The 27,972-nt window shown below is 39.5% G+C and overlaps 1 long non-coding RNA gene across 3 annotated transcripts; it reads right to left on the bottom strand.

Annotated features, from left to right (window-relative positions):
* LOC107202279 lies at positions 1–27,964 on the bottom strand. Of its 3 annotated transcripts, none has more exons than XR_004497520.1 (4): positions 23,106–27,964; positions 19,696–19,783; positions 18,522–18,588; positions 1–12,680 (listed from the first exon to the last, which is right to left on the bottom strand). It is a non-coding gene; the product is annotated as an uncharacterized LOC107202279 (long non-coding RNA). The 3 variants fall into 3 exon arrangements; XR_004497522.1 differs by having other exon boundaries at positions 1–7,239; XR_004497521.1 differs by having other exon boundaries at positions 27,598–27,964.
* Positions 27,965–27,972: the final 8 nt, after the last annotated feature.

The raw sequence follows: 27,972 nt of genomic DNA, 5'->3' as shown, positions 1-27,972 counted from the left end.
TAAATAGAACCACAGTCACAGTTTTTAAGGCAGATTCATCAGAAATCAATGTCATAGAGGTAATGGTGGTGTAATAATGTCCAGCAGGTGGTCTGGAGAAGGAACTGCAAGGCATGGGGGAAACTACTAAATTGCCATCCTCGTCAATAAGAAGAAAAGGTGGAAAGGAAATGGAAGAGGAGTCTTGCAACAAGTGCCTTTCTGCTGAAAAACTGCTGCCAGCAGTTCTATTAAATTTGCTTCCAGCAGTTGCAGTAAATACGAGTGCTAGAGAGACCATGAGGAGGGGTGGGGAAAACTGTCTGTTAAATACCTTACATTTAAGCAATGTTAAATAGAATTTAGTGTAAGAAGGGGTGGAAGTAGTTTCTGCTGAGCAGATCAGGAAAATACTCCTTGATAAAATCTTACAACACATTTGCCTAATTTCCCTTCATGCAAGGATATATGACTTGGAATCTCGTGATAAAAAGAAAGGTGAATGAGTGTGAGTGTTGAGTGTTCACAAGGTCATTAGTCATTTTAAAAGAATGATTCAAATATGGTTTATTTGTTAAGAGAAGGTAGAAACATTTATGCCACCTTTTCTGCCTGGGGTTTGCATGCAACTGATACACTTAATGCTCAGGGGGTTAAGTGGGTGAGTGTCCAGCGGGTGGGTTACTCTCACAGGGAGAGCAGGGCAGGAGCTGGCTCTGTGCAGAGCCTGTCGCTTCAGACAGAGCACTGCATGATCACAAACTGCACTGCTTCCAGGGTCAGCACTAGTAATTCAAAAGCAGTTTTAGCTACTTCTCCATGGCTGATTGATCAATTCATGACTCCTACAAGCCCGAGCCTGCTCCTTAGAGTGAACCGAGAGTCCTGGGGTGCCTGTTTCAGAGGCAATTAACTGTCCCTCAGCAGAATCAGCCGGGCTCATTTGCTCTGGCTCGGTCCCAGCACCCCGCTGAGCACCACAGAGCCAACCTCACGGCTTTGCATCATTCCTCTCAGGGCAGTGAATTCCAGGAGGCTTATTAACTCCCTCAGCAGCTCTTTGGGAGCAGACAGAGCCAGCTCAGATCTGCGGTCGTGTGCCAGAAACCATTGATCAGAGGGTGCTACAGGGCACAGCAAGGAGTCTGAGTCTCTTCTGTTCTCAGCTCCATCTCATGCTGAATGCTGGCTGACTTCAGTGGTGCTTCTTCAGTATCCCAGCACTGTATTTCCTACTAATCATATTTTGGGGGATCGACATTAGTGTGTCTTGATTTACCCCAGGTAATAGAGAATTCAGCTGTAATATTTTTGGAGCTTTCAACATTGGCAGATGAAGAAAGAATTTTTCCAAGGGTGGTTGTTGGGTGGCTTTGTGATCCTGTAGTGATCTTAGTCCTAAAGCCTATCAAGTGGGAAATATGACTGGATTATGTTAACTGTACATAGGCCATGCAGTCCAGTATTAAGGTTGTGCTATTTAATCCGATATTTAAGAAGCCTGCAGCTATTACCAGAGACTGCATATGAGAATCACCTCCAGGAGTGATCTAAGGTGGACACAGAGCAGGTAAAAGAAGTGTCCCACTCTCCTTTTGGATACTGCACACTCTGCAAGAACTGTCTGAGCTGGGTGTGACAGATGACAAATCTGCTTTCCATTAGGTGGATGCAGGTGTTAAAAAATTAAGCAAAGTACTGTATCAGCTACTCTATGCAGCCCCTGCATACATCAAAGATCTGTAGGCCAAGAAGTAAAAGTGTATCCTTCTACTACCTTGTGTTAAGGGAATAGTCCTTTTGTGTCCTGCCAGCTCATGAAAGCACAAAGAATGAATTTATGTGCTTGTGAAAAAAATCCTACTGATAATACTTTCTGAAACCTTAAAATGAGCTCCCAAATTGGTCTTTTATGTGAGTAAGTGCTGTCAAAGTTACAGAAGTGCTTTCTGGAGCAACTGTTATGTAGAAACCTGTCATAGTAAACACTCTTTTATTTCTGTTGCTTAGTTTTTATGTTGTTATGTGCACTAGGGAAGGTAATAAGAAAAGCAAAAGAATAGCTACTAGAACAATTATGACATTTAAGAAAAAGGGAAAACAGCAGTGAAAATGTAGCTAAGGAAGCTTATTTAGTCACTGTACTTGCTAGAAAATATCCAGTCTATGTATTGTTCTGTTAAAGCAGTCATGACAGTTGAATTGCTGTCAGAAAATCCCTATTATTATGGAAAAAAATGTGAACAAAATAGTTGTATTAAACTGAGACACAAACACAATTTCTTTCCCAATACAGGACTAGAAAAAAAAAAAATCCCACTTTTTTCTTGTCTCAACCTCACAGCAGGGTTTGACTCATAGCTGGAATAACTTGATAATCTAAATCAAATAGCCATCAACTTGCTGATTTATTTGCAACAGTATTTTTAATTTGTTTGTTGCATTATCTCAGTTTTAGTTTAATAAGTAATGGTCTTTACATCTTAATGTGTTCATTAAATCTTTATCTTGCAATCTAAATTTCTTCTAATATGCAATAAGGAAAACTATAGAGAGTCATTTATACTTTCAAACTGTATCTGTTTCAGATACAGTTTTTCATGTCAAGACTGAAATATAACAACTGTAGTATTTGTATACCCATTATTTCTCATCCTTATAATGAAAATGTTCAAAAAGAAAGAAGCTGAGAGAAAGGAATTCTCAGTTTGGGGAGAAGAGAAAAAAGTTTTCAGTGAAAAATAAGATTATCAGCAGACAAAAGTTAACTCAGATGGCTTTGGGGGAAAATCTCTCTCATAGAAAACAGACAATATAATGGAGTTGCTGAGATTTGGGTATTTGATTTGACAGGATACACAGAACCAGAATCACAGAATGATAGAACAGCTTGGGCTGGAATGACCTTAAGGATGCCATGGGCAGGGGTACCTTCCACTAAATCAGGTTTCTCATGGACCAACCTGACCTGGCTTGGAACACTTCCAGGGATGGAGCATCCACAGCTTCCTTGGCCAACTTGTTCCACTACCTCATCACCCTCACAGTAGAGAATTTCTTCTTCATTTCTAATTGAAATCCCTCTTCTTTTAGTTTAAAACCATTGAAACCATTTTCCTTTGTCCCATCAATATCTGCCCATGTAAAAACTCACTATCCCTCTTTTTCAGAATACCCTTCAGGTACTAGAAGGTGCTACAAGGTGTCCTCAGTGCATTCTCTTCTCCAGGCTGAACAGCCTCCGCTCTCTCAGCCTGTACTCATACAGGAGATACTCCAGCCTTCTGACAACCTTTGTGGCTTTCCTGTGAACTCTCTCTAACAGGTCAATGTCTTTTATGTACTGAGGACTCCAGATTTGGACACAGTATTCCAGATGGGGTTCTTGCAAGAGCAGAGCAGATATTTAAGCCAAGTTGTATGGAAAACACAGATGTAGAAATGGACTTTTCCCAACAGCTAGTATGAGTTTCCTATTCTTTTTCTAGTTACTATGCTTTACTATACTTTCCTATACTTTTCTAGTTAATGAGTGTATCATTAACTTAGGCAAATTAGTATTAATGACAGTTAGGGTACATATTACTGACTGGCAGGGGATATCTCTGAGAAATGTGCCTTTATGTATTGTGTGCAAGCTGTGGCACATGTGTGATTCCTTGCAGTTAGTGCCAGCTGACCAACAGCACTGTGCATGCTGGGGCCATCAGGAATTACCTCTCATGATCTGGATAATAAACTGGGTTTTACAGAATTGCCCCTGGGCTTCTCAGTGACAGTCCTTATAACTAACAAGTGAACATAACACAAGAGAATCAGCTGTTAGCCAAGCTTTGACAATTTGGACCACAATGGGTCCGACAGTGCTGCTTGGTGCTCACTGGCACCTCCCACAGCACTGCCATCGGTCATGGAGCAGCCCACAAAGAAGTCATGGAAATGGTGCAAACCTGTTACAGAGTTGCCACAAGTCCTCATGATGAAGGGTTCCCTCCAAAGGGAACTCCTGTTTCCTTCAACAATGGCCCTTCGCTTTTGTTTCAGGTTTTGTTGTTGTTTTTTGGGTTGCTGGTTCAGGGGTTTTTTTGCTGGGGGGGGGGGGGTGGAGTGGGATGGTTTTTGCACTTCAGGTATTGCTGGAGCTAAAAAAATAAAATCCACCACTGTCCAATATTGGAGAGCATCAAATATATCTCAGCATTGGCTATTTGAGTAGGCTGAAGATTGATTTAAAAAGGAAAATATCTAAGTGAAGGGAAAGTCAGAAGAAGGTTGTTCAAGGACTGACCACAAGGAAACCTTTTCTATAGATGTGTTTCTAAAACCTGTTTCTCTGGTAGTTGAGTGTTTTTGTTTGTTTTCCCTCGGCAGGGCTAAATCATTTGATGATCTCTGCAGAAGCTTTACCTGTCTTCATCTTCCTCCAAACCCAGACTTTTGAAATAATGTATCTGATAGTAGTTTCTTTGTATGCTGAAGTGGTTAGTCAGTCCTTATTACAGGCCAAATAAATATAATTAAAGTCAAAGTGAAAACAATGGAAAAGCTGAAAGTTGAGTGCTGTGTTAACCTGCCTTGCTAGCCCAGATCCTGAATGAAATCTTAAAATTAAGAAGTATCATTTGTCTGGCTGTAATTATATTTGACTAATAGCAGAAATTTATTCTTGGTCTCATTCATTTTGGATTATCCCTATTTGTAAAATGAGCAATTGAAAGGACCTTGATCAAGGAGTATTTTTAAATTGTTTGCTTTTTAATGAGAGAAGAGAGATCAAACAGTAAGCTAGCTATACCTCAGAGAAATGAATATGTTAAGGGAGTGCAATGATTAGGGAGATTTTTATCTGTGGAGAGGAGAGGAATCTGAAACTGCTCATTCAGATTCCAGTCTACTTCTACCTGTGCACTTAGTGAGGAAAAAGCTTGAATTTGTACACAGGAGAAAAACTTAAATTTGTACACAGGAGAAAAATCTGCATTCATATAAGCTGACTAAAAGTTCACTGTGAGGAAATTTTCTGTGTTCTTTATTGTATATTATAAATTTTTGATTGGGTTAGATCTAATAAATTGCATCTGTGCAAACAAACAGTACATATATTCAGATAAAAAGTGCAGAATATTCTCAGTGTTTCACTGGTGTGCAGTTAGGTGGCCCATTAACACTTTTATCATGTGAGTGGCTGCCCCATGGGAGCATCAAATGGTGAAATCTGCATTTTGGCCTAACAGGGCTCTGAGTCACTCACACAAAGAGAGAGCTGCATATTCCTCTCAACCACTCTTACACACATCTTTAATATCAGTCCTCTCCATAGCACACTCATACTGTATGTTATATTTTATGAGTAAATCTTCCAGCCACGGGAATTTACAGTTAAAATAATCTTCACATTTAGGGCATTTCTGGTACTAGCTCTGTCCCTCATTATCTTACTTCTGTTTATGCCTCTTAGATGTGAAACTGAAATGGTTAGTTGTACGTGGTAAAACAAGGAACATCTATTTTGATTTTCAAATGATGAAACTTTCTGGTGCTTTGGCTGGGACTGAACTTGAGGGTGGTAAATTTTCAGCATGGTATGTAGGGAGTTATCTACATGACTCATTAACATTAATTCCCATCTGTAAATAATTTTGTAATACTTTAACCAGCAGGGGAGCTATTTCATCTTTTATACTTAGCTGATTGTAAAAATGTATGCTGAAACCATCTGGCCTTAGTGCTTTGTTGGACTTCAGGCTTTTAATAGCCAGTCTGATTTCCTTCGCTGAATTGGGGTTTTCTAATCCCTGGCTCAATTCTCCGTCCAAACTAGGCAATACTGTGTTGCTATTTGTTTGTCAATCAATCCCTATCTCACCAATTGAGATGAATAACAGAGTTGTTATAAAAACTTAGGAAGGCTTTGGGCCTAATTCTCATTCATGCTAAAGTTACTTTACACTACTCTGGTTGCTCATTTACTGAGTGTAAATGCAATTTACTGCCTGAGCAATATAAAGCGACTGTAACATAAATGAAAATCAGGTCCCCTATGTTCAGAGCAGCTAACAAGTTCAAATTGCTGAGTACTATTTTCCCACAGGAGCTAGTGTACTAGAATTTCAATGCATATAAAGAATGCAACAAGCCAATTAAAAATGAAGATATTAAAAGAGAAATTGAATGGTTATTTCTAAGCTCTGTTTAGAGACGGTTGATCCAAACAATGAGACTGACTTAGGCCAGCTGTTGCAAATATGCCAGCTTCATCTAAAGTTCAGCCCTGTGTGGTGCTTGGAGATTTGCCATAGTACATAGAACAGACTATTCTTATTACTTAAAGAAGGAGTACTACATTTCAGAGGTGCATGCAGGGCTTCCTGACTTACCTGATAGCATTTCCTTCCAAGGGACTGTCACTGAGATTCAACAGTTGTTAACTACTGATGCACAACAGTGTGTTTTGGTAATGGTTGAACGAGGAGATAATTGCAGATAATCTTGAAACTATACCCACCACAAAGGCCAAAGCAGACATTGCTACCTCACTGCTTTTCCCATTTTTGAAGTAATGGTTTTTATTGCCTAAAATCTTTTAAAAATGGATCTGAGCCAATGCTGTTCTATAGGAAGGAAGACATTTGATGGCAAGTAGAGCGTGGAGAGGGCTATTCCAGTTTAGACAGAGGTCAGTTATTACCATGCTCTCCTTATACCTCTTACCCCTCTCTTACACCTGCATATGGATATCAGCAACTTCACTTTGATGTGAAGTTCACATTCCTGTCCCTCTCCTCCTTTTCTTTTGTTCTGCAGAAGACACTTCAATAATCCACATAGTAGTAAGGAGTTGTTCTATTGTGGAAATCACAAATTTGTGGACTGCTAATACATGAATCCGTATATGCCCTAATTGTCCTCTTTCTGTTCACTACTTCAGACCTATAAATCTGTGCCTATTCTTCTCTCACTAGCTGCTAATCAGCTGATTTCAATCCTACCTTTACCTTGCTGAAGAGCACTGAGAATGTATTGATATAACATCTTATACAATGATTAATAACGTTCTGGGGTTGCTAAATAACAGCCTGGTTGTCTGACGAGGGACTGTGTTAAGGTGTGCACACCACAGCCCAGACCCTTCCTTTGCTTCAGCAGCATTCTCAGACACCACACTGTCTTTGAAGTACTCCTCATGCTGAGCAGCTCCTGAGGCTTGATTCTGTGAAGGAAAACCCATGTGGTTCCTGTCCTGAAGAAGCAGGTGTGTTCCTGTTGCAAAAATAAACATCAACAAGCTTTGTCCATTTAAAAGTGACTTTTGTACTTTTCTAAGGAAGACCTGTGCCTAAAATTACTTCACTGATTTTTAAATGAAACGTAAAATTCAGCCTATTGCTCCTAGAAGTAGGCAACAGGCTTTGTGCTTATTGTTGCTAATAAACAGAAACCTCTTATTCTTTGACACTGAGCATTATGATTTACACCACTGTAATGGATAGTGGAATATTTTCCTAGTCCTCAGTTCAGATAAATCAGTATAAGTAGTAAAATATTTTTGAGATGTTGTTCCTTCTATCGTAACTTTACATTTTGCTGTGAGAAAAAAAAATAAATCTATGTAATGTTTTAGAGCTAAGTTGATCATCATATATTACTTAGGCAGTTATGATTAGTTTCGCAAATGTTAAAATGCTATAACATCATTTAATGTTGTGATGAACATAGGAATTTGTCATGCCATCTATTGTTGGAAGATGTAGACTTTTACAAGTTGATTTGCATATTCTATGGTAAAGAAGCATTAAAAATTTAATGTTTTACTGAGTTTTATTGCAAAATGAGATAGTTTATGTAATTGTGTATTTGGAATGTTTGTACTTTGCATTCTTTGAAATTTGTCAGTCTTCACAAAGAATATCTCTGGGTTTTATTTTCATTACTATCTTGCATTTGAAACCAAACTCTATTTCAGTTTTAGACACTGAGTAAAAGCTTGTAATGATTTACTGTACAATAGGAAAGAAACCAAATTTTTGCTTGTTGGATACACTTAAATTTTGATTAGAAGGTTCTTCAAAAGTGCACAGTACTTTGAGCCTGAGTGTTGTCATTCCTAAGCAGTGCTGTGACCTCTTCCACTGATTGAGAAACATAGGTCCACTCTCAGGCTCCTTCCTCCACCTCTTTGTGGTGCTTGAAAAGTAGAGTCCCAGCTTTTACTTACAGCAGAGTGCTGTGAGGCATGCAAGGTGTCTGTGCTGGAGGGGGTGAGGGGCTCCAAATAGACTTCAGAACATCTGGATGTCATTCCTACCTTTCACCATTGATGCAAAAGGAAACCTCTGAGCAAAGCTGAAAGAGCAGATATAAAGAGACTTGGATTTTCTCACTCTCAGCATGCTTGGGAGCTGTTGCCTTGGGAGTTGCAGTGGTAATCTTTTTCCTGAGGGAAAGGTAAGAACTGTTTCCTACCACTGTCAGAAGCCCTGAAGAATTGCTACAGTGTATCTAGACTGCTGTGGTCTCTGGCTGCCACAACAGGGGACATTTGTCTTGCTGACATTTGAACGATGATTTCTCAGTGTTATTTTCCTGTATTGCCACTGTTTGCTGCATTGCCACACTCCGTAGGAAAAATCTTTGTCAAAACTGGGCCAGTTTTACTTCAGGAGTGTTAATCTGCCTTGGAAATGCCTCTAAGCTACACACTTCATCACCTGGCTTTTGGGGCCACTCCTGCTTTATGGCTGCTGTTACTGTACAACAAATAGTAAAAAGATTTTATCTGTGGGAAGAAGGCAGTGACTATGTACATCAATAGGTACATTTGCAGGATGCTGATGTGATCAGAAAGAATGCAGTCTAGCTAAACCCTTTTTAAATGAGGCTAAAATTCAGTTATGTTGCCCACAGCCATCCATTCCAACCTGGTCTAATCCCTCATTCACTCTAATTTGATGGTGGTGCACTCCTGCCTGTCAGTTCATCCTCCACTGCAGTCCCCACATAGGCAGGCATTCATTTGACTCAACCCAAATTCCCTCAATATACTCTGATTTTCAGACACGATCACATCATGACTTATGCACCATTGTGTAGGTCAGCATACAAGGACCATGTAGAAAAGCAGAGAAGCAAAGACTAAATAAAGGTTTGTGTATAAAGGATAAAGGAATCACTCAAGAGGGAAAAGTGCACAAATTTCCAGACAAGGCTTCCTGAACAGGAAGTTTTGAAAGGAATCTTTTACAGTAAACTGTATTTATTTAAAAATACCAGCAACCTTCAGAGCAAGGACCAAAGCTTCCCTCCCATATTCTAGCAGAATGCCTAGAACACTTCCTATTTTAGCATAAGGAGATTGGGCAGTTTGTGTTTTTTCTTTTTGAATATATTGTCTTCATAAGAGCAGAAATGTAAACTTTGAAAAATTGTTCTATTCCTTTACCCCTGGCAGGATTATTTTTAACAGTTAAAAATAATAATGTAAGAAGAAATAGCTATATCACAGAATGATGAAAATAACTCTAACTGAAAAATATTCCATTTCTGTATGGCAAAACAGCTTTCTTACGACAAATCAGCATTGCTGTTTTGGTTGGGTTTTTGTTTCTTATGAAGTCACTTCATAAGAAAAATATAACATATAAACATAGAATGATTTACTATTAAATTACAAACTATATGTTTTAGCTTTAAATGAGTGTGCAATAATCCTTCATTGCCTCACAAATATAGTTGTTTTCCCTTCAGTTTGTATCTCACAAACTATAACATTTTGGAAATAACACCCTTCTTTTCGCTTACAGGTCTATAATAAGAAGAATAGCAAGACACAATTCCACAGAGATATAGCTTGAGAAGTTAAGCAGTTTGAGACCTTTCAGATTGTTTTATTCTCCCCTGAAATTGATTTTGCAATCAGAAATGTCTTTGTTGTAATCTTGTTTACTCTTGAAAAATGTACATGGAATCCTATTTTCCTGAATATGGTGGCAAGTAAGAAATAGGAGACACATCTTTCATCTGATAACATTTTACTCTAAATTCTCTTGTTTGGGTTACTCTCTGACTTAATTCTCTTGCTGTTTCCTGTGTTTTCCTTCTGGTGTACACACATGCATTCTTAGTAATTTCAACTCTGGTTATCTATTAGCAATCTGGATTTAGAACACAAGTCCTATGAGGAGCAGGTGAGGACTTTGGGTTTGTCTGGTTTGGAGTGAAGGAGGTTGACAGGTGACTTCATTGCTCTCTGGAGGAGCTTCCCAAGGAGGGGAAGTGGAGAGGGATGTTCTGATTGCTTCTCCCTCCGACCCAGTGATAGGACAGAAAGGACTTTCAACCTGCACCACAGGAGATTCAGACTGGATTAGGAAGCATTTCTTCATCAGAGGGTGGTCAAACACTGGAACATGCTTCCTAGAGAAGTGCTCAATGTCCCAAGCCTGTCAGCATTTAAGAGGCATTAGGACAACGCCCCTAATAGTGTGCTTTAACTTTTGGTCAGTCCTGAACTGGTCAGTCAGCTGGACTGGATGATTGTCTTAGATCCCTTCCAACTGAACTGTCCTATTCTAAGGTTCCATTGCACTCTGCCATTAGTAAAATAGTCAGAAATTTTACTGCTTCCTTGTTTGGCTTAAATGAATAACTGGCCTTGCTAGCCACATCGGCTTCCTAAAATCAGTGGTCCTATATCAGCTAAAGACCTAAGAATTATAAGCCATTCAGCTTCCTGCATATAACAGCTGAATTGTGACAAAACATTAATTTAAGATTTTCAATTGAGATATTTGCCTTCCTTACATTTTTATGGCACCTGTGGCAGCCAACAAGATCAAGACTTGAGTGTGTAAAAATGACATTATGTCATACCAAGTTTCAGAAAGAAAGGACTCTCACAGGCAAAAATGAGTTATTAAACATGAAATAAAAATACATGAGAGTACTCTAACCCCAAATTCAGAACCTCTTTGAAGAAACTCAGCTACAAACTTTAACTTCATTTTCAGCATCATGTTGAAATTTTTTGCTTTGATTTGTAGCAATAGATGAGCTACTGCCATAAATATAGAAGAATTGTTATTTTAAAAAAAATCTTATAAGCAGCCACAGGCAATTTAAGAAGTATAATTCCCAACTGTTTTGATAAAAAACATCTTAGCAGATTTTCAGTTGCCAAATGTTTTTAATGCTGTTCTGAAATTGGGTAGAAGTTTGGCTGAGTTGATTCTTCACTCAGGGTAAAATTACAAATCTATTAAGCACATTTTAGATCTGATAGTTCAAATTATTAGGTGTCACAAGGCAAAACACAAGCCAATGAGGAAGCTGAGTTTTATGGATCAGATGTGTTCATAATCTCTATAGGGACAGTCCACTTGACTAAACACTGCATGTACATAAGATCCATTAGAAACACTTCCAGATACTGTAAATATATTTTGGAATGTTTAAAGGTACGTAATATAGATATTGAAACGTCTAATACCACTTGCAGTATTCCTTGCATTATGTGTAGACAGCTTATATTGGTTCCAAAATTCAACCATACCACCTCTTAGATACTGATTTCCAAATTTAAGAGCACTGTTTATATTTGTCACTATCTCATGTCTTGAATTGTCAGAATGCCAGCTGAAGGCATGTATGTAATCATGCTTGATTGGAGGAGGTAATGGCAGAGAGCCTGAGCTGTAGAAAGCAACTAGAAGGTACAGAAGACTGCCTTGGCTTTGTTTGGCAAGTGTGATGCTCCAGCAGTGTTTGTCCAGCAGGGACTCCTGGATAAGACATTAATGTCATTATGGTTATATTGTCACATCTTGACAAACATTACTTTGTGCATACATCTTACAGATCGAACATGTAGGAAGAATAGGAATCAGTTTTCAAAAGTTATTTGGGGTAATTTGAATTAATTTCCACCCCTTCTCTGTAATTAAAAATGAGAATGAGGAAAACCACTAAGACTCACTTTTGAGAAATTAAAAAAAATTAAGACCTATATACATGTCTTTTGCTGGAATGTCCACTTTTACCCACAAAGAGGCAAGCAAAATCTTTCATGCGCTTAGCTTCAGAACATGAAGTTACATTCACATATTTTTCTAGAATTGTGACTTTTTGAATACTCTCATTTGATACAGATCAAATTAAAGATGCTACAAAGATGATACACTGGTATGGTAGATTAACTGTGGCTAACAATGTCCTACCCAGCTGCTCTCTCCCTACTTCTCCTCAGTGGAACAGGGTGAAAAAAAAAGAACCCACAAATAAACAATTATTCAAAGTCTCTGAAGATGGCCAAAGTCAGAGGTCTGGAAACACATGTTTTTCCTTGGAAGAAGATGTTTCTGCGAGATCGGCAATGGCCATTTGTTCAGTGTGGGATGGTTATGATTATGGTGCTACTTTGTCTATTAACTTGGAAAAAGTCAGTTTGGAAAAGTATTTTAACCTGTAATATGGTGGGACATAAGTGCCTAAGGATCAGAACCAGACTAAGATTTATTTAGCTACAAGGAGAGATTGTCTTTGTTGCTTGTCCATTCATTTATTTTAATATGTGTTACTGCTTCATGAAATCATGCAATGGCCCTTGTGGAATATGTGTGTTAGTCTCCCTTTCCTGTTTCAGAGTATGCAGCCATAATGTTGCCCTCTCTGAGCACGTGGCAAGGAATATCTGCTGTAGTTATATTCTGCAAAAGAGAGGATAAGATGATTTTGTAAGCTGCCAGGTTGTAGAATTTAATTTGCAAGACCAAACTTCCACAATATTGTGTTTATGTTGTAGTGCCATTTTCTGTTTAATAGAAACATTCAGAATGCTCTAGTTCCATCTGTTATAAATAGTGAAAGCTGATAAACACTCTGCAAACACAAGATGCAGCTTTGTGGCAAATTATGTTTAGTACAACCCCCAAACATAAAGCAAGATTTATAATTTCTGCATCGCTCTTTTTTTTTTTTTTTAATTTACTCTACAGTAATTAATCCAGAGCCTTAAGTAGATACATAAATAACACTCGAAATTTTACATTAAGTTATGGTGTGAGAAGACAGGGACAAGTATATGCATGCAGACATACACACATCTCACACCTTCAGTTGTAATGCAATTACAAGTCTTGTTATGGCTGCAGAATCTTTGCTAAAACTATATGCAAATACATTTTTTACCATATCAATAGATTTGAAAGGCAAGCCCACATACTGTTACGAATTGTATGGAAAAAAAAAATAAAAATCTCAGTTTTCAATTAAGAAAATGGAGACAAACCAGATAAGCAGGAATAGAATTGCAAAGGGCTCTGAGTCAAATAGCCCAAGATGAAACTATTGCTGTTCCTTGTTCGCAGAAGAAAGGGAGAAACTGTGTAGCAACAGAGTGAGTGAGTCACTGAACAAGACTGTTAGAAGGTGTGGGTGAGCTGTCCTAGCAAAAGAAGGTTTCTGGTAATGCTATTTGGGTGTGATCACCTTATTACGTGCCAAGAATGAAAACCAAACTATTATACACAGTTAAAGAAAAACTAACTTACAGTGTGAAACACCTCGAACAGTCTACAAAGACACTTGACAGAGTTTAAGTAACTTTATGTCTTCCTTTGCTCAGGCTGGATTCCAGCAGGCAACTGATGCATCCACTCAAAAAGTGGAAGAAAGGTTTTTTTTTGTTTGTTTTATTTTTGAAGCCAATATATTTCAAACAAGTTAACTGGACAAACTCACTGCAGCCACTACAGGTCATTAGGACCAGTGAATATTTCATCTGTTGCAGAAAATGTTTGTTTTTTCAGTCAAGTTTCCCAGCTTTGACTTAGCTGCCCTTTCCAGGACATATTCACACCACTTAAAACTTCTGGCTGTGTGAGCAGATGATCCTACAGACTGGACCTTTTGACAGCTGAGGTGAAACTGTTGCTTTTGGAAAGACCAGGAAGAAGTTCTGAGATTAGTTTTACACATTCATCTCCTCAATTATAATTGATCTTGGAGTAATTAGCAGGAGACATATTCCTTAAGGCAAAAAGTGTATTTCAGAAAACAACTTTTTCCCAGGCTGTCATCCTCGTGCAAGACATTTCTTCCATATCTACAGCCTTAGCTGAGCAACCCACACTGCACATACATCCACATATTCTGTTTTCCCCATTGTTTGAAGCATTGATTTCTCCTGTCAATACAGGGACACAGCTTTGATGTGACCCTCAAACTAGAGAGGAAAAGAACAAAGAAAAGGTGTATTTTTACAACCTACTAGTCAATGTAGCTCTTGTTTAAACCATTAACGCATTTGTTTCTCACTTTTTACTGCAATAGAGCATGTTTGGTTTCTGCAATAAAAGTGCAGCATTTCAGGAGTCACATGAAAAGGGGAGATTTTCTTAACCCTTAGTGTTTGATTTGTCTGTCAGAGTCTCAAGAAAGCCAAGACCCTCGTGTCCAACCAGTCTGTCAGTGTCCTGTTATGGGGACCCTTCACTGAGCAATCCTGCTGGGTGGGAAGGTGATTTGACTTATTTAGGGACACACACAGACATCATAACAGACACTCCTCAGTGAGTCTTCCGCTCTATTCCACTATTTCCACTCTGCTGGTGATTGTCAGCACCCATGAAGGGCTCACACCAAGAGTTTACAGAATAACACTCTTTGTTAATATAAAATTGTGACAGGTTAAGGTTTGAGGGTTGACTGTGGTGGTATTTGACTGAAGAAACATATTCAAAACAATGCACAGACAAATGCTAATCCCCAGTAGAAGTGCTCAGTACACACAGAGTGTGGTTCTTACCTGTCCCTATGAGTGAGAGGACAGGGTCAGCCCATCGACTGATCCCAGCAGTTGCTATGAAGTCTTCCCTAACTTTTCCCCATTCACAACATATTTTTAGAGTATTTCCTTATGTTTTGGTGGAGCTTGAATAACCCTAGTAATACACATCTTTGTTACTGATTGGTGTAAATATTAAAGGTATAGTCAATAAAATATAGATACTTGCTCAGTGAGGGGTGGTCATACCTTGGGGGCAGTAACTTTGGGACGGAGGTGTGTGCTGTATTATAATTAGGCTGTAGTGAACCAAGTTCATCTGAGGAGAGCAATTTTGCCAGAGTTGCTGGCTGGGCAGCAAGACACCTTCTCCTACCTCCCCTGAGTGACAGCTGCTATGGGGTTTATCATCTGTAAAGTATCATCAAGGTCCCTTCTCTGCAAGGCTTTCAACAGAGCCTTGGCCACAGGGTTTCCACTCTGCTCCATCCTCCTTTCCATCCCCTCAGCAGGTGCTTACGGTTGCAAACTCTGTGTGTGGAGAATCCTCGTGGAATAGGTTTTGGGCATACCAATCACATTCCATCCAAGGAGTAGCAGCTGCATTTTATCATATAATTTCTGTACTGCTATAATTTCTGTTAGGATGCAAATGTAACTTCTCTGTTGCCTCTAATTTAACCCGCAGTCATCTTTCCACATAAGGCATATCAAATCAGAACATATAATCAGAAAGTGTCCTTAATCTGGAATACAGTAAAGTGTCAAGGAAAAAGATTTCTTTCAAACAGAGACCTACAAAAAAGGCAGGCTACTTATCCCTCTGGCTATTATTTCTTTAAATTCTGGTTTTAAGTGTGCATTCTTCTTATTCTTTCTTTGTGACCTTTCTTATAAGGACAGGCATTTTCTTATCTTTTTCTTCCTAGAGTCAAGTTAATTTAATTTACTGATCATATCAAAGGCCTTATGTATGTGTATTTCACTGGATTAGTTTAACTGGGTGTAAAAGAATGTTAAGTAAAGATAATAGGATGATTCTTTTGAACACAACAGGTACAAATTAAGTTGTTAACTATATTATATACCTTGCATTGCTTATCATGTCTGATAAGCAAGCTCAATAACATTTAGCTTTGGCACAGCATGTAGCCTCATCAAGAACATAACTCTTAGGACCAATTTTTAGTTGCAATGAAAGCAAAAAAGAAGGCTGCTGATTCAGAAATTGTTTTTGCCCATCGTTCTACTTTTTCTTAATCATCTGCTCTCCACCTGCCTTGGGGGAAAGTCAGTGTTTTATTCAGGAGCTAGTACTACATTGCTGGAAATTATGGCATAGTCTACCATGAGGAATTAAAACTTGTCTATTGTGTAGAACTGGAATTTATGCTAATTTATCATATCAGGTTGTGGTGTTAAGTGAAGTAGTTTAGTTCATGCAGGAAAGACAGGGATGGCCAAGACAAACACAACGGATGGTTGGATAAGGTAGACATTCAGCTGTAGCCTTTTGTTTATATGAACCAGCACCCTGACAAAAAAATCCCTGTTCCTGTCAAATATCATGTAAGATCTTGTGCAAAGAAAAGTCTGCATTTCAAGCCTTAATTACAGTAAAGATTCAGTTATACCACTGAGTTAGGCCAGCAGACCTAATTAATTAGTCAAGGTGTCAGAGCAATGTAAACTAGAAAGAACTTTCCTCTGGAACAGATCTGCTCTGATTCACCCTTCAGAGCAGGTCTGGTAAGCGGATCAGATCACTTAGTTGAGCTTTGAGTATTTCTAAGAGTGGTGGTTCCTAATGGTGGAGATACCTGTGGCTACCTACCCTCAGTAAAAGTAATATTTCTTTTCCTCTTCATATTTTAGCAGAAATTCCTTTGTAGCAGTTAGCTCTCAGTCTGCCTCACACTTTCACTCTGTACCTTCAAGGAGAGCTCAGCTTCATCTTCCCTACACCCCCCAACGGGCATTTGTAGACAACTTCCCAAGCCCATTTCAGGCTAAACAAACTCAGTTCTTTTAAGCTTCTCCTCATAAGTCATATACTTCAGGTTTTGATTACTCAGAGTAGATAAATGGTTTATCTAAACTTGTGCATTGAACATCGTATAGAGTTCAGCTCTTGGAATTCACGTCCTAGACATATAGCAAATTTATCTTTGTGTTCAGGAGACAGAGGAGCCAAAACAAATTACAAGATTTATCTTAGATGCATGTAAATTGACAGGATAACCTAATATCTAAAGTGTCTGAATTAATTGCTGTGATCCTTAGATAAATTAACAAAGGCACATTTCTATGCTTATATATGGCATTACTTAAGAGAAAAGTGAGGAATAACATTATTTTCTTCTGTCTAGTTTTTAAAAGTATACACCAAATACTTTTAGCTTCTTCAGAATATTTTTCAATTTGGTAAGGTTTGGCAATCCATACCTTAAAGCCAGAAGAAGTTAATGAGTTTCATTTAATAAGTTTAGGAAACAGGAAAGTCGGGGTTATTTGATTTGTTTGTACAGATTAGAGAATTGTGGAATCAGTAAGACAAAAAAGTTCTGCAGCTGGAAGACAAATATATCAATTCAAGCTAATATAATTTACATCATTTTAGCATGATGGCAATTTATGACCAAAACAACTCACCTTGGGAATTACGGAATTTATCACAGTGTGAAGCCTTTAAATTATGACTGTGTGTCTTTCTCAGAGACATCCTGCAGCCCAGTCAGAAATCATGGCTCAAAAATTACCAGGAGTATTGTGACCTCTTTATGCAAAAGCTCAGAGTAAACTGTCTGCATAGTTATTTCAAGTTTTAAGTCTATGGTCCTATAAAATGGAAAATCAAAGTGATGTGCTACAAGGTCAATCCCCAATGGCTTCCTAGACTGGAAGACACACTTTCCTTCTGTGTTAGATACTGCCATCCTCTCACTTTTGCAAATTTCTTATCACCTGCATTCTTTATTGCAACATCTGTTCCAAATGGTAATTTGGAAGAAAATCAGTAAATTGGTATTTCAACTTGGGTTGTATCTCCTATTGCAATTAACTAGATTTATTTTAGGGCAGTTTCTGACCACTAAGCATAATGAAAATGAAACCCATTAAATAATCTAGGCAGATTAGAATCCTTAATGACATTTCACTTTCATATCTTTTGAACTTACATGTTCTTACGTGTTATTTCTTGAATCTACTGTATATGAAAATCTACAAAACAAAACCAATGCATATAACTTCAGAAGAGAACAGTGTTCCAAATCTAGGAAATAATTTGTCTCTCTATTTTTGGAGACTTGTGGAAGCAGAGAAACATTTAAATCACCCATAGAAAGCTCTAAGGGCAATTATGAGCTAAAACTTTGTCACTTCATCTTTCAGTTCATAATCAGAAAAGCATTAGGTTTCAATTTGCCATGGTTTTCTCTAGAAAGCCCTCTCTTCTCCAATGGAACTCCTGTTGTTTTGGAGGCCTGGGCTCTTTGCTCCTGGAGCTGTTCCTTCACTGCTGGAAGGAACCAGTACCATGTGCATTACACAACAGGTTGCAGTAAATCTCTGATCTATTATCCTAAACCCTTATTTTTTATGAAGCATAGAAATAAGCTTTCCTTCAGTAAGTGATCCTTCCTCAGCTGTCCAAAAGCCACAACTAAGTTGAGGAACCTAAAATAAATTGTATGCATGTTCTGTAGAAATCCTCTGAACAAATAAAATTGAGAGACACTTTATAGCAGCAATAATTTCTTACTTGCAAGTGTTTCAGAAGACTCCCACAGCAGCAGGTGTTAAGGAAGTATCCATCTGCTCTTGTTTCTCTGCACAGAAGTACATTGAATAGATAAGAGTTTCTAAATGTTCGGGGTTGTCATTAAAATGGGTTAGCTGTGATCGTCACTTAAGGCATTCCTGATATTGAAATTAAAATGAAGACAATCTCTGGCTCTGTTGCAATTTGAAAATGTGATCAATGGTTCCCTGAAGAAACATCCTGTCAACTGAGTGCTTTTTAAATTATCTTCTGAAAACCACTTCAGTATTCCTGCGACTGAACTGGAAATGCTGTATCAGCAACATTACTGTTCTCTGAAAATATGGATCAAACCCCAGCTGTTGCAGATATGTTAATTGATGAATAAAGTTAAGAGATCTGAAGCCTTTATACTACACTTGAAACTTATGCTTCTATTTAAATATTGAAGGCTTTTCAGCTTTCTCCTCCAAATGCGAAAAATTACTTGAGTCACTTCTAAGGAAGGCTTCAGAAACTCTAAACTTGAATGCTACAGTATAAAGACCAGAGGACTGGAGCTTCATCAACACAGCAGTGAAATCAGCATGAGAAAGGGGAGATGGCAAACAAGCTGTGAAAAACAACATGTCAGTTTTTTGGAGGTGAGACAGAAAATATGCTGGGAAATAGTATGAATGAATCTACAAAACAGCTATAAAACTTCTACACACTCCAAGGTGCTTTTATACCTTAAGTATTATATAAGCTACTACACTGTCCTATATTGAGATCGGAAAGCGGATCTTGGCAAGCGGTGTGAAAGTGTTAAGAATGAAAACTCTCTCTCTGCTCTTTTAGCACTGTACCCCACACAACAGAAGGAAACAAAAGGAAGGTTTTGCATGTAGCAAATTATATAATAATTATAATATCTTTATAATTAAAGCTAAAATCATACCAACTGAGGTATTAAGGCTTTGTATTAGTTTGCAATTTGCAAAGTCTAGTACGTTCTGCCTAAGAAAATGCTAGCAGTACCTTGCTTCCCAAAGTTTGATCTGTCCATGACATTTTCACTTTCTATATTTCTCTGATACCTTCTCCTCTCAAGAAGGCACATTGCTTTAAGTAATTTTGCTATTTGTATGTTAATTACTTGGTCTGGATACTTGACAGGCAAATATTCTCATACCTTGATGAAGCAGTTCTGGTAGTGTCAACCGCAGCTGAACTGCTGAATCTACTTCTAATGCTTCTGGATCTCAGCTTTGAAATCAACACTTGAAAAAAAAAAAAAAAAATACAGACACTTGCATCTCCCAGAGAATCCCATCAAATAAGTAGTAACTGGCCAGCCTTCAGTTGGTATGGGATCTTTCCAGATTTTTAGTCCAACCCTAAATATAGTTAAAAAACATAAACTTCACATTGAATTTTTGTGGTTCATGCAATCTTTTTTATTCCTTGGTTGTTATCTTTACTGAGACTGTTGAATCTACAAAACTGTGAGTAGAGGAATCAGGGTGTTTCTTTTAGAAAACAGTTTGTTTTCAATGTTATAGCTGAAAAGTGGTAAAATTTTGAGAACAGCCTTGTTATCCAGGAAAAAAAGACCAAATGGCAAACAAGAAACAAACTATCTTACCATGATATGGACAACAGAGCATGTGATATACTAATTTGTTTGATGGAAAAGTATAGATTGCGTGCTAGGATTGCTTTGGCACTCAGCATTTTGCTAAGCCACCTGCCAGGTTAAGCCACTCTAATCATGTAACCATGGCAATACTGCTGGCGTCAGCATGAAGAACTGATTTGTGCAGCCAGTAGGGACTGGGCACCTTAATGCACTAACTGGAGCTGTTAGGAACTGTTTGGAAATAAATATGTAAAATAGGAATAAAAGGTTCTTTTAGATTGTTCAGTGTTTTGCTTCAGGCAATATTTGTTAACAGCAGGCCACCCTGTTTATCAGGCTAAGAGAACATGGTTGTGAGCACTGAAATAGATAACAAACTGCTGGTAAATAACTGCTGGTGGATTCTCCTCTGCTGCTTTGCTTTTTGTGCTTTGATGGGAAACAACATGTTTCATTTTTAGCAGGAAGTGTTAGCCCATACTTATGCTCTGCTGAGGTAAACTGGCAACTTACAGCAATAATTGCAGAAAAACTGAAAATAAGAGAAACCAAACAAAATTTGAAAGTTTTTATTAGGTTCTATAAGGATGGTCAGAGAGTTGGTCAAAATGTTGCTACCATATATTATACCTCTTCTTCCTATCCCTCAGTTGTTTTCCAAATGCTTTTCCTACACACACATTTCCTGTCCCTCTCACATTTGCCTTTCATATGTCCCTCAGTTACCTTTAATTTGCAGCTACACTGCTCCACAAGTAATGGGTTTGTTTTTTTCCAGAGAGACAATGATCTGATGATATACTGTCTCCAGCATCAGTGCTGACTTAATTAATTTCTACCCCTATGTCAACAAGGTGCAAGACTGTAATGTGAGTCAGACCTGAAAAGAGATCCTTTACTTTACCTCAAAGTAAAAACTTCAGCATTCCTTCTCTCCAATTTCTCTTTTTTCAGCCAGGTGCCTGGTTCACACAACAGCCACACAAGCATAAGCACATGTAAATATCATTAAAGGAATGTCTCAGTGTATTTAATACAGGGTGGAACAGAGTACTGATTATTTCTAATTTTGTGGCCAGATGAGGGAAAAAGACAAACTCATAAAATCTGTATTCACTCTCCAAGCCAAAAGCCTCATTTGCACTGAAAAAAAAAAGGACCTCTCTATACATTTTTATACTGTGTCTACTTTGGTTAGCTTACTAGCAGTATTACTGATTGCTGATGTGTTATTTCCATGATAAATTATTTTCATTCATGGCATTTTATTTTACTGGTCTGAATCACAGTTGATACAGGTAGCTCAAATTGTTGCTCTGTGCTATGGCCCAGTTGTTGCCAATTATTCTTTATTCTCTCAATTTTTTATGGCCTTCCTCCACAACTTTTTCTTCTAATCTCTCATTCCTCCATTTTTTTCCCCTTTTGGTAATTTTTCATGGTGAGTGCCAGTGCCATAACTTGATTGTTAGAAGCACTGATTTTGCTGCTTCTTGAAAGTTCTTAATAAATTTAGTTATTTTTCCAAACAATACTGCTTTGGGCCTGCAGACTACACAGGAAGAGCAGTGGTAGGCAATAGCTGCCACACCTGAATAGGAAAGATGCCTAACACAGTATATTTTCACTGCCAGGAAATAACAAAGAAGTATTCTTGCCTGTTTAGTGGGTATTAAATCATGGATAGAAAGTCAAATGCTTATCTGGAGCCTGGCATAGATTTCCAATAACTCGCTTTTCCTCAAGCACAAACATATGACAGCAAGCACTTGAGGAAAACCACAGAGTGAATCTTTCATAATCCAAAAATAATCTTTTTAGATTTCCATGAGAAAACAGCACTTATTTATTCAGTCTTTTTCTCTCACCTTGCAATTAAGTCAAGTGCTGACACAGATTACTGGGTCATTTATGCTCCAAACTGTTCAACAGAGATGATGTCTTCTAGTATTGTGGATATACAAAATACAACCTTTATGACTTTTAATAGTAATAACAGCAAAAAAAATTAAAAATACAGAATTCCTACATAGCCACTTACATGTGGTATATAGGCAGTACATGTAATAGGTGGTCACTGTAGCCACTGTTTTGCTGCACAGCTGTGCTCTCCAATCTAATCTGTATTTATAGTTAAGGACATACCTTGTTTGTGTACTGTGAGGGATGATGGTGTCTGTGCCTGTGTGGCTCTGACAGGCTGATCTACAGTCTTCCATTACCTTGGTGTTTGGGGTGTTGCTGTCCTACCTTAGAGAATTTGGCTTAGCTTTAATAGGGATGGCCATGTGGCTGGACAGGCAACCCTACAATGTTCCATCCATCCCCACTCTGCAGGTTCCTTATATCCTGCTGAAAGCTCCCTGACACTGTGTGAGGTGTCCTCTTGCATGGCACTTGCTCCACAAGGCCTTTAGCCTCCACAGTAAAAGTGCTGTCCCTAAATTGTCAGCTCATATACAGGCCACATTTCTCAGCATGCAGCCAGCCCTTCATGAGCTGCTCTGACCAGTAGTGCTCGTAAGTATTGAACTTAATTTTACTAAGACAAGCTTTCAACTTGAAAGCTGGGGAAGCCTGAGCCTGCAGAGGACCAGGCATTCCCTACCTGCTCTCCACCTGCTTGAGGGCACTGTTCTAGCCTGTACACTGAGGGACTGTACAGCCAGCAGCTGGCCTCCTGCAGTGTCACCACTGTCACTGAGCTTTGTTCAGTTGCAGCATGTGTATTGATTTCAGACACCAGGTGATAGCCAATGGACCACTAACTTTTTCATTCATGGCTCTGGGATAGGAGCTCTCAGGAAGCAGCAAGCATGGGCTACCCCACGAGAGAAGGAAGCCAGGAGCTGAGGGCAATAGCAAGGCAGGTAGAGCAAAGATCCCAGCCAGGAAGGCACAATCCCACAGTACTTGAGCAGGTGCCACACTGGGGAGCATGGTGAGGCAGTATTCAAGATTACCAGGCATGTCCGAAGTGATGAAGCAGGTGCAGGGTCAAGTCAGCAATCAAACCAGTGGCTCAGGATCAGCAAGGTGCATGGACAGGCACAGGCAAACCTAAGACAAGTCTCAAGGATGGAAGCCTGAGTTTCAATGCAGCTCCCAAGCAAAGAGCAGGAGGCTCCCATGAGGCTTCCCATGGGAAGCCTCTTCCTCACACAGCTCTGTCCCCAGCCCCCTGATCCAAGGCTACAGCTGCACCATATCAGAGCTGCAATGGAGGATGGGCAACCAAGCCCCAGGGAGTGGGGAAGAGGCTCTTGGTGCACTCAAAGCCTTGACAACAACATGCTTATTTCCAGATTTTCATCCAGTCCAGAAGGTACCAGTCTCTTAAAAGTAATCTTGTTAGAGACAAGGCACAGCTGTTCAGGGCTGGGATGTTTACTGCAGCCCAGTAAAGTCTGCAAAGCCATATGCTGTTTGATCCTCTGCTCCCTGGCTATTTACCAAGTCAGCGTCCAGAGGGGCAATAGGTTGAGCTGTGCCAGAATAGCTGACAAACACCAGCCCTTCTGCTGGCCCACGAGGGGCTCTAAAAGCATCATAATTATATGGAATTACATTCTGCAGTACTTCGTGATCCATTGTACCCTAGTGATCATTGCAGTGGTTCATCTGTACTTTCAGGTCTGAACTGCTGAGATTTTGATAAGCAGCCATGCACAGAGCTGACAACAGCATCATTGTGCCATATATAAATGCCCTCATCCTGACAGTCACAGTACCTCACTGAGTGTGATGCTGTCTTTTTGACTAATAGAGTGCCAGTGTGAACTATACCTTTAAGATGCCTGTGGCCTGCCATAAACATAATGATTTGCAGGGGAAAGTTGGAGTGTGATCAAACTGAAGGTTCCAGAAGAGGACAGTCAGGTAACACGATCAGTCAGAGCAGCCTGACAAGTACACTAGCTTTGGCATTAGCTTTGGCCTTTAGTGGAAATTATCTTTCCTTGCAATACCACCTTAACTACAGTCTGTGGTTATAGGTGGTGGTACTATGTCCAAGACATTAAAATCCTTTACCATTCTCATGTAGGATATGTACTTGCTGTTTGTATTTCCTTTATCTTGCTCCTTTCCAAGCCTCTCCCCCATGAAGAAAATCTTTACTTCTGTAATTTTCCCTTCTTCTCTTTAGCCTGTGAAAAGGCAATCCCTTCTCCAGTTGACATATAAGAAAGACTGAGTGCTGAGTCCTGTCCTTCTCTTTCAGATAAAACATACATAACATTTTGGCTGGCATGCAACAATACATGTAGAAAAGCTAATCCTTCTAACTCCAGTCAAATCATTTCGGGACCTAGTCCACCAGAGGACATGAAGAGATAACCGCTTTTGTTGAAACTCCAGCACACTCCTAGAAATTAAATGGCCAGAAGGGAAGGCCCTTTCCATTCAGTGCCCAGTAACTTTCAGCTGTGGATCCAGGATAAGGATCATCTGCTTTTATGTTCAGTAAGCTAGACCTGTTCCCTTCAGATAAATTAACGAAGAAAGCATATTCTATGGAAGACAAAATAAAAATTGAGACCAAAACAGCATTTCTGATGTTGTGGGGACCTCCTATTGGACCTGGTGTTCAGGGTCTTGTTGTTGCTTTCAGGACATCAGGTTGGGGTGAACAATGCCATAAGTCACTATCAGTGTTACAGGTTTCTGGAAAGTGTGGTCGAAAGTTTCAGCTCCCCAGTTTTGTGAGCTGACTGCTGACCAAGAGGATTGGGCCTGGAACTGGCAGGAGATGAAGGGAGTAAGGATGAACCAATCCAATGAATCAAGGAGCCTGCAGGGCTGCTTCAAAAACTGGCTCTTGCTGTTTTGTGCTGTGTGTTAGCACTGCCTGTTAGAGCTCTGTCTCACCAGAGATGCTTGAGTAGACCAGCCCTTTCAGGTATTTAAAATTACAGAACATTGTGAAATAACCCCAGGGCACATGGACAGCAGTCAAACAGAACTGTGTTTTAGGCAGTTTGGACAGAAGTCCATGTGAATTTTGTGGACAGTGATGCCCAGATTTATCTGGAGCAACAAGCATTTTTCAGAGAAAGCTCTGGAGGCACAGAGCCCCTTACAGGCATGTGGGGGTTTAGGTCAGTCCCTGTACAGCCCCAGGTACTCTGGTGCTCATTACCTTCAGCAGTGTCATATACTCTAAAGGTGATCGATACAGAGAATATGCTCTAAGAATGTTTTATCACAAACAGTTGGTACAGAGGGTCTTATCTGCAGGTTTCTGACTGCCTGGCAGGCACTGTATCACCTTCTGTTTTACAGTGGAGCTAATTGTTCACCTCAGTGCAGCACAGCCAACAGCAGCTACAAACTGCAAAGCTCAGGCAGTGCCCTCTGTGAGCAGAGAAACACCCACTAATGGGGACTTCTCCTGTACAAAAGGAGGCACACATGAATATATATATATATACACACATCTCAGCTTGAGTGTAATGAATTTGTTAGAGCAGATGCCTGCAGACCTTTAAGAAGGATGGCACCTATATTTTCTTTATAATAGATGATGTTTAGTGCCATGAGGTGCAACAGCTAGCCCTCTGCTGGCATAAACTGCTGGTATAATTGCCTGGTGATTTCAATGAAGATTTAAGTAAGCAAAACCTTCCATGTCTTAAACTAACACAAGGCAATGCATAAAGTCTGTAATTCTCATTATCTTCTCCTAGGTCATACTCCATCCCTTACTAATTGGCTCTACGGGCATCCCATTTTGAATTACAATGTTTACAACCTTTTCTTGATAATGTGCAGACATGTCAAACTCCAAATACAAGGTGTTTTTATTCCCATTTCTTTTGCATAGTAAGTTCTGAACTGGAACCACACTTCCACCTATCTGCTAGTGCTTTTCCATGTCAGTGGCTGCTACTGTTGCAAAACGGGTGCAACTTGACCACTGACATTTCAGTGTGACTCTTCTGCTTTACAGTATTTCTCATCACTAATTCAAGAATTTCTTCGGTACAGACATACAGTAGGTCTCTTTCAAGGCTCTTGGGTTAGTTAGCTCTCCTTGACTTTGGCAGCTCATGTTCGTCTGGAGTCTTGTCATGACATAGGACTGCACAACCTCTGAAAATCCACTTTCCCAATTAATGCTCCCTCTGCTAATTTTTGGTTGTTTAATGACCACCACAAGGATTAACACTTTCCTATGGCTATAGTCATTATTTTGAGATCTTGTAGGCAGAAATCATGTCAATTTTCCATTTTAAAGCTGCCTTTTTTAAATTTTTTTTTTTTTTAAGTTTATGTTAAGGCTCATTAGCAGGAAAACTTCAAGGACACGTGTAGCATTATACATTCTTCAGTTGAACCTGAATAATATAGGTTTTTGTTTCCTCCATCTGTGTCAAGCTTTTAATAATTATCAACTTAAAGATATATGTACCTTCTTAACAGCAGCCATACAAGACACCATACCTACTTGAGACAAAACCTCTGTCCTATAGTATATAACCCATAGACACAAAAGAAAATACCACAAATGAGCAGCACAGTGTTGTGTGCAAAAATCCGGAGTGATTTGTATCCAGTATAGCAGAGAGGTTTGCAGGTGGATGAAAATAACCAACCAAAACAAAACACCCCACAAAAAAACAAAACCCAACAAAAAAACAAAAACAAAAACAAACCCTCAACAAAAGCAAAATTGTAAGCTTTGACTTGAAGACGATGCATAAAAACTGAAACATCTTAAAGATAAAAATGACCCATGAAGAAAAAACATATCAGGTAGACAAATTTCAAAATCTCAGTGCTGAAAAAAGCATTAATGGGTTACAGGAGTAGCTGGACACGATGGACTAATGCAAATGGTCAGTATTTTCTTGCAGAGCATCTAACCTCACCTGCAAGCAGAAACCCTGTGCACCAAGGCATTGATAAGCATTTTCTTAAATCCTGATCTACTCATGTTCACCTTCTAGCCATTTCTCTGAATACTGGAACAGAGTAAACAGGGGGACAGTGCTCCCCCCGCACCCGTGGGCACTTGTAACAGCAACAATGAAATAGTGCTATTCTGTTAAGGTATAAAACATTCCTATCATTGCCCAGCATTTTAGGGAAAATCATTAAAGAAAAAAAACCCGAACAACAAACAGCCAAACATAAAAGAAACACAGGAACAGTCTTTCACAAAGAATTGTTAATGTTGGGAAAGACCATTAACAATGAACCCAACCATTAACCAAGCACTGCCAACTCTGTCACTAAAGCATGTTCATATACACCACATTACAGCTTTTCTGAGCGCTTGCAGGGACAGTGATTCCACCACTTCCCTGGGCAGCATATTCCAATGCTTCACCCTTTCTGTGAAGTTTTTCCGGATATCCCATCTAAACCTCCTGCAGCACAGCTTAAGGCCGTTCCCTGGCCACTTGCACTTATCCTACCACTTGTTACTACGAAGAAGAGGCCGACCCCCACCTGGCTACGAGCTCCTTACAGGGAGTTGAGGGCGGGAAGGTCCCTCCCGAGCCTCCTCCAGGCTAAACAGCTCCCGCAGCTGCTCCTCATGTGACGCGCGCTCCAGAGCCTTCCAAGAGCCCCTTCTCACCCGCAACACGCGTTTTGAGGGCACGGAGGAGAGCCTTGCCCAGAACAACGCTACTACTGATAATATTATTTATAGAGGAAACAAACCCTTTTAAGCACTTCAAACCCATTTAAGCAAACCCTTCCCGACACTGCACGGCGGCAGGCTCCGAGCCGCAGGAGCAGGGCCGGAGCTCCCCGGCTGCGCTGCCCTCACTCCTGCCCTTCCCTGCCATGGCGGCGGCAGCTTCCAGGCAGCCGCCGGTC

Source organism: Parus major, chromosome 1, assembly GCF_001522545.3.
Source record: "Parus major isolate Abel chromosome 1, Parus_major1.1, whole genome shotgun sequence".
Lineage (NCBI taxonomy): Eukaryota > Metazoa > Chordata > Aves > Passeriformes > Paridae > Parus > Parus major.
Note: the sequence above shows the minus strand (reverse complement) of the source record. Positions and strands in the feature narration are given on the sequence as shown.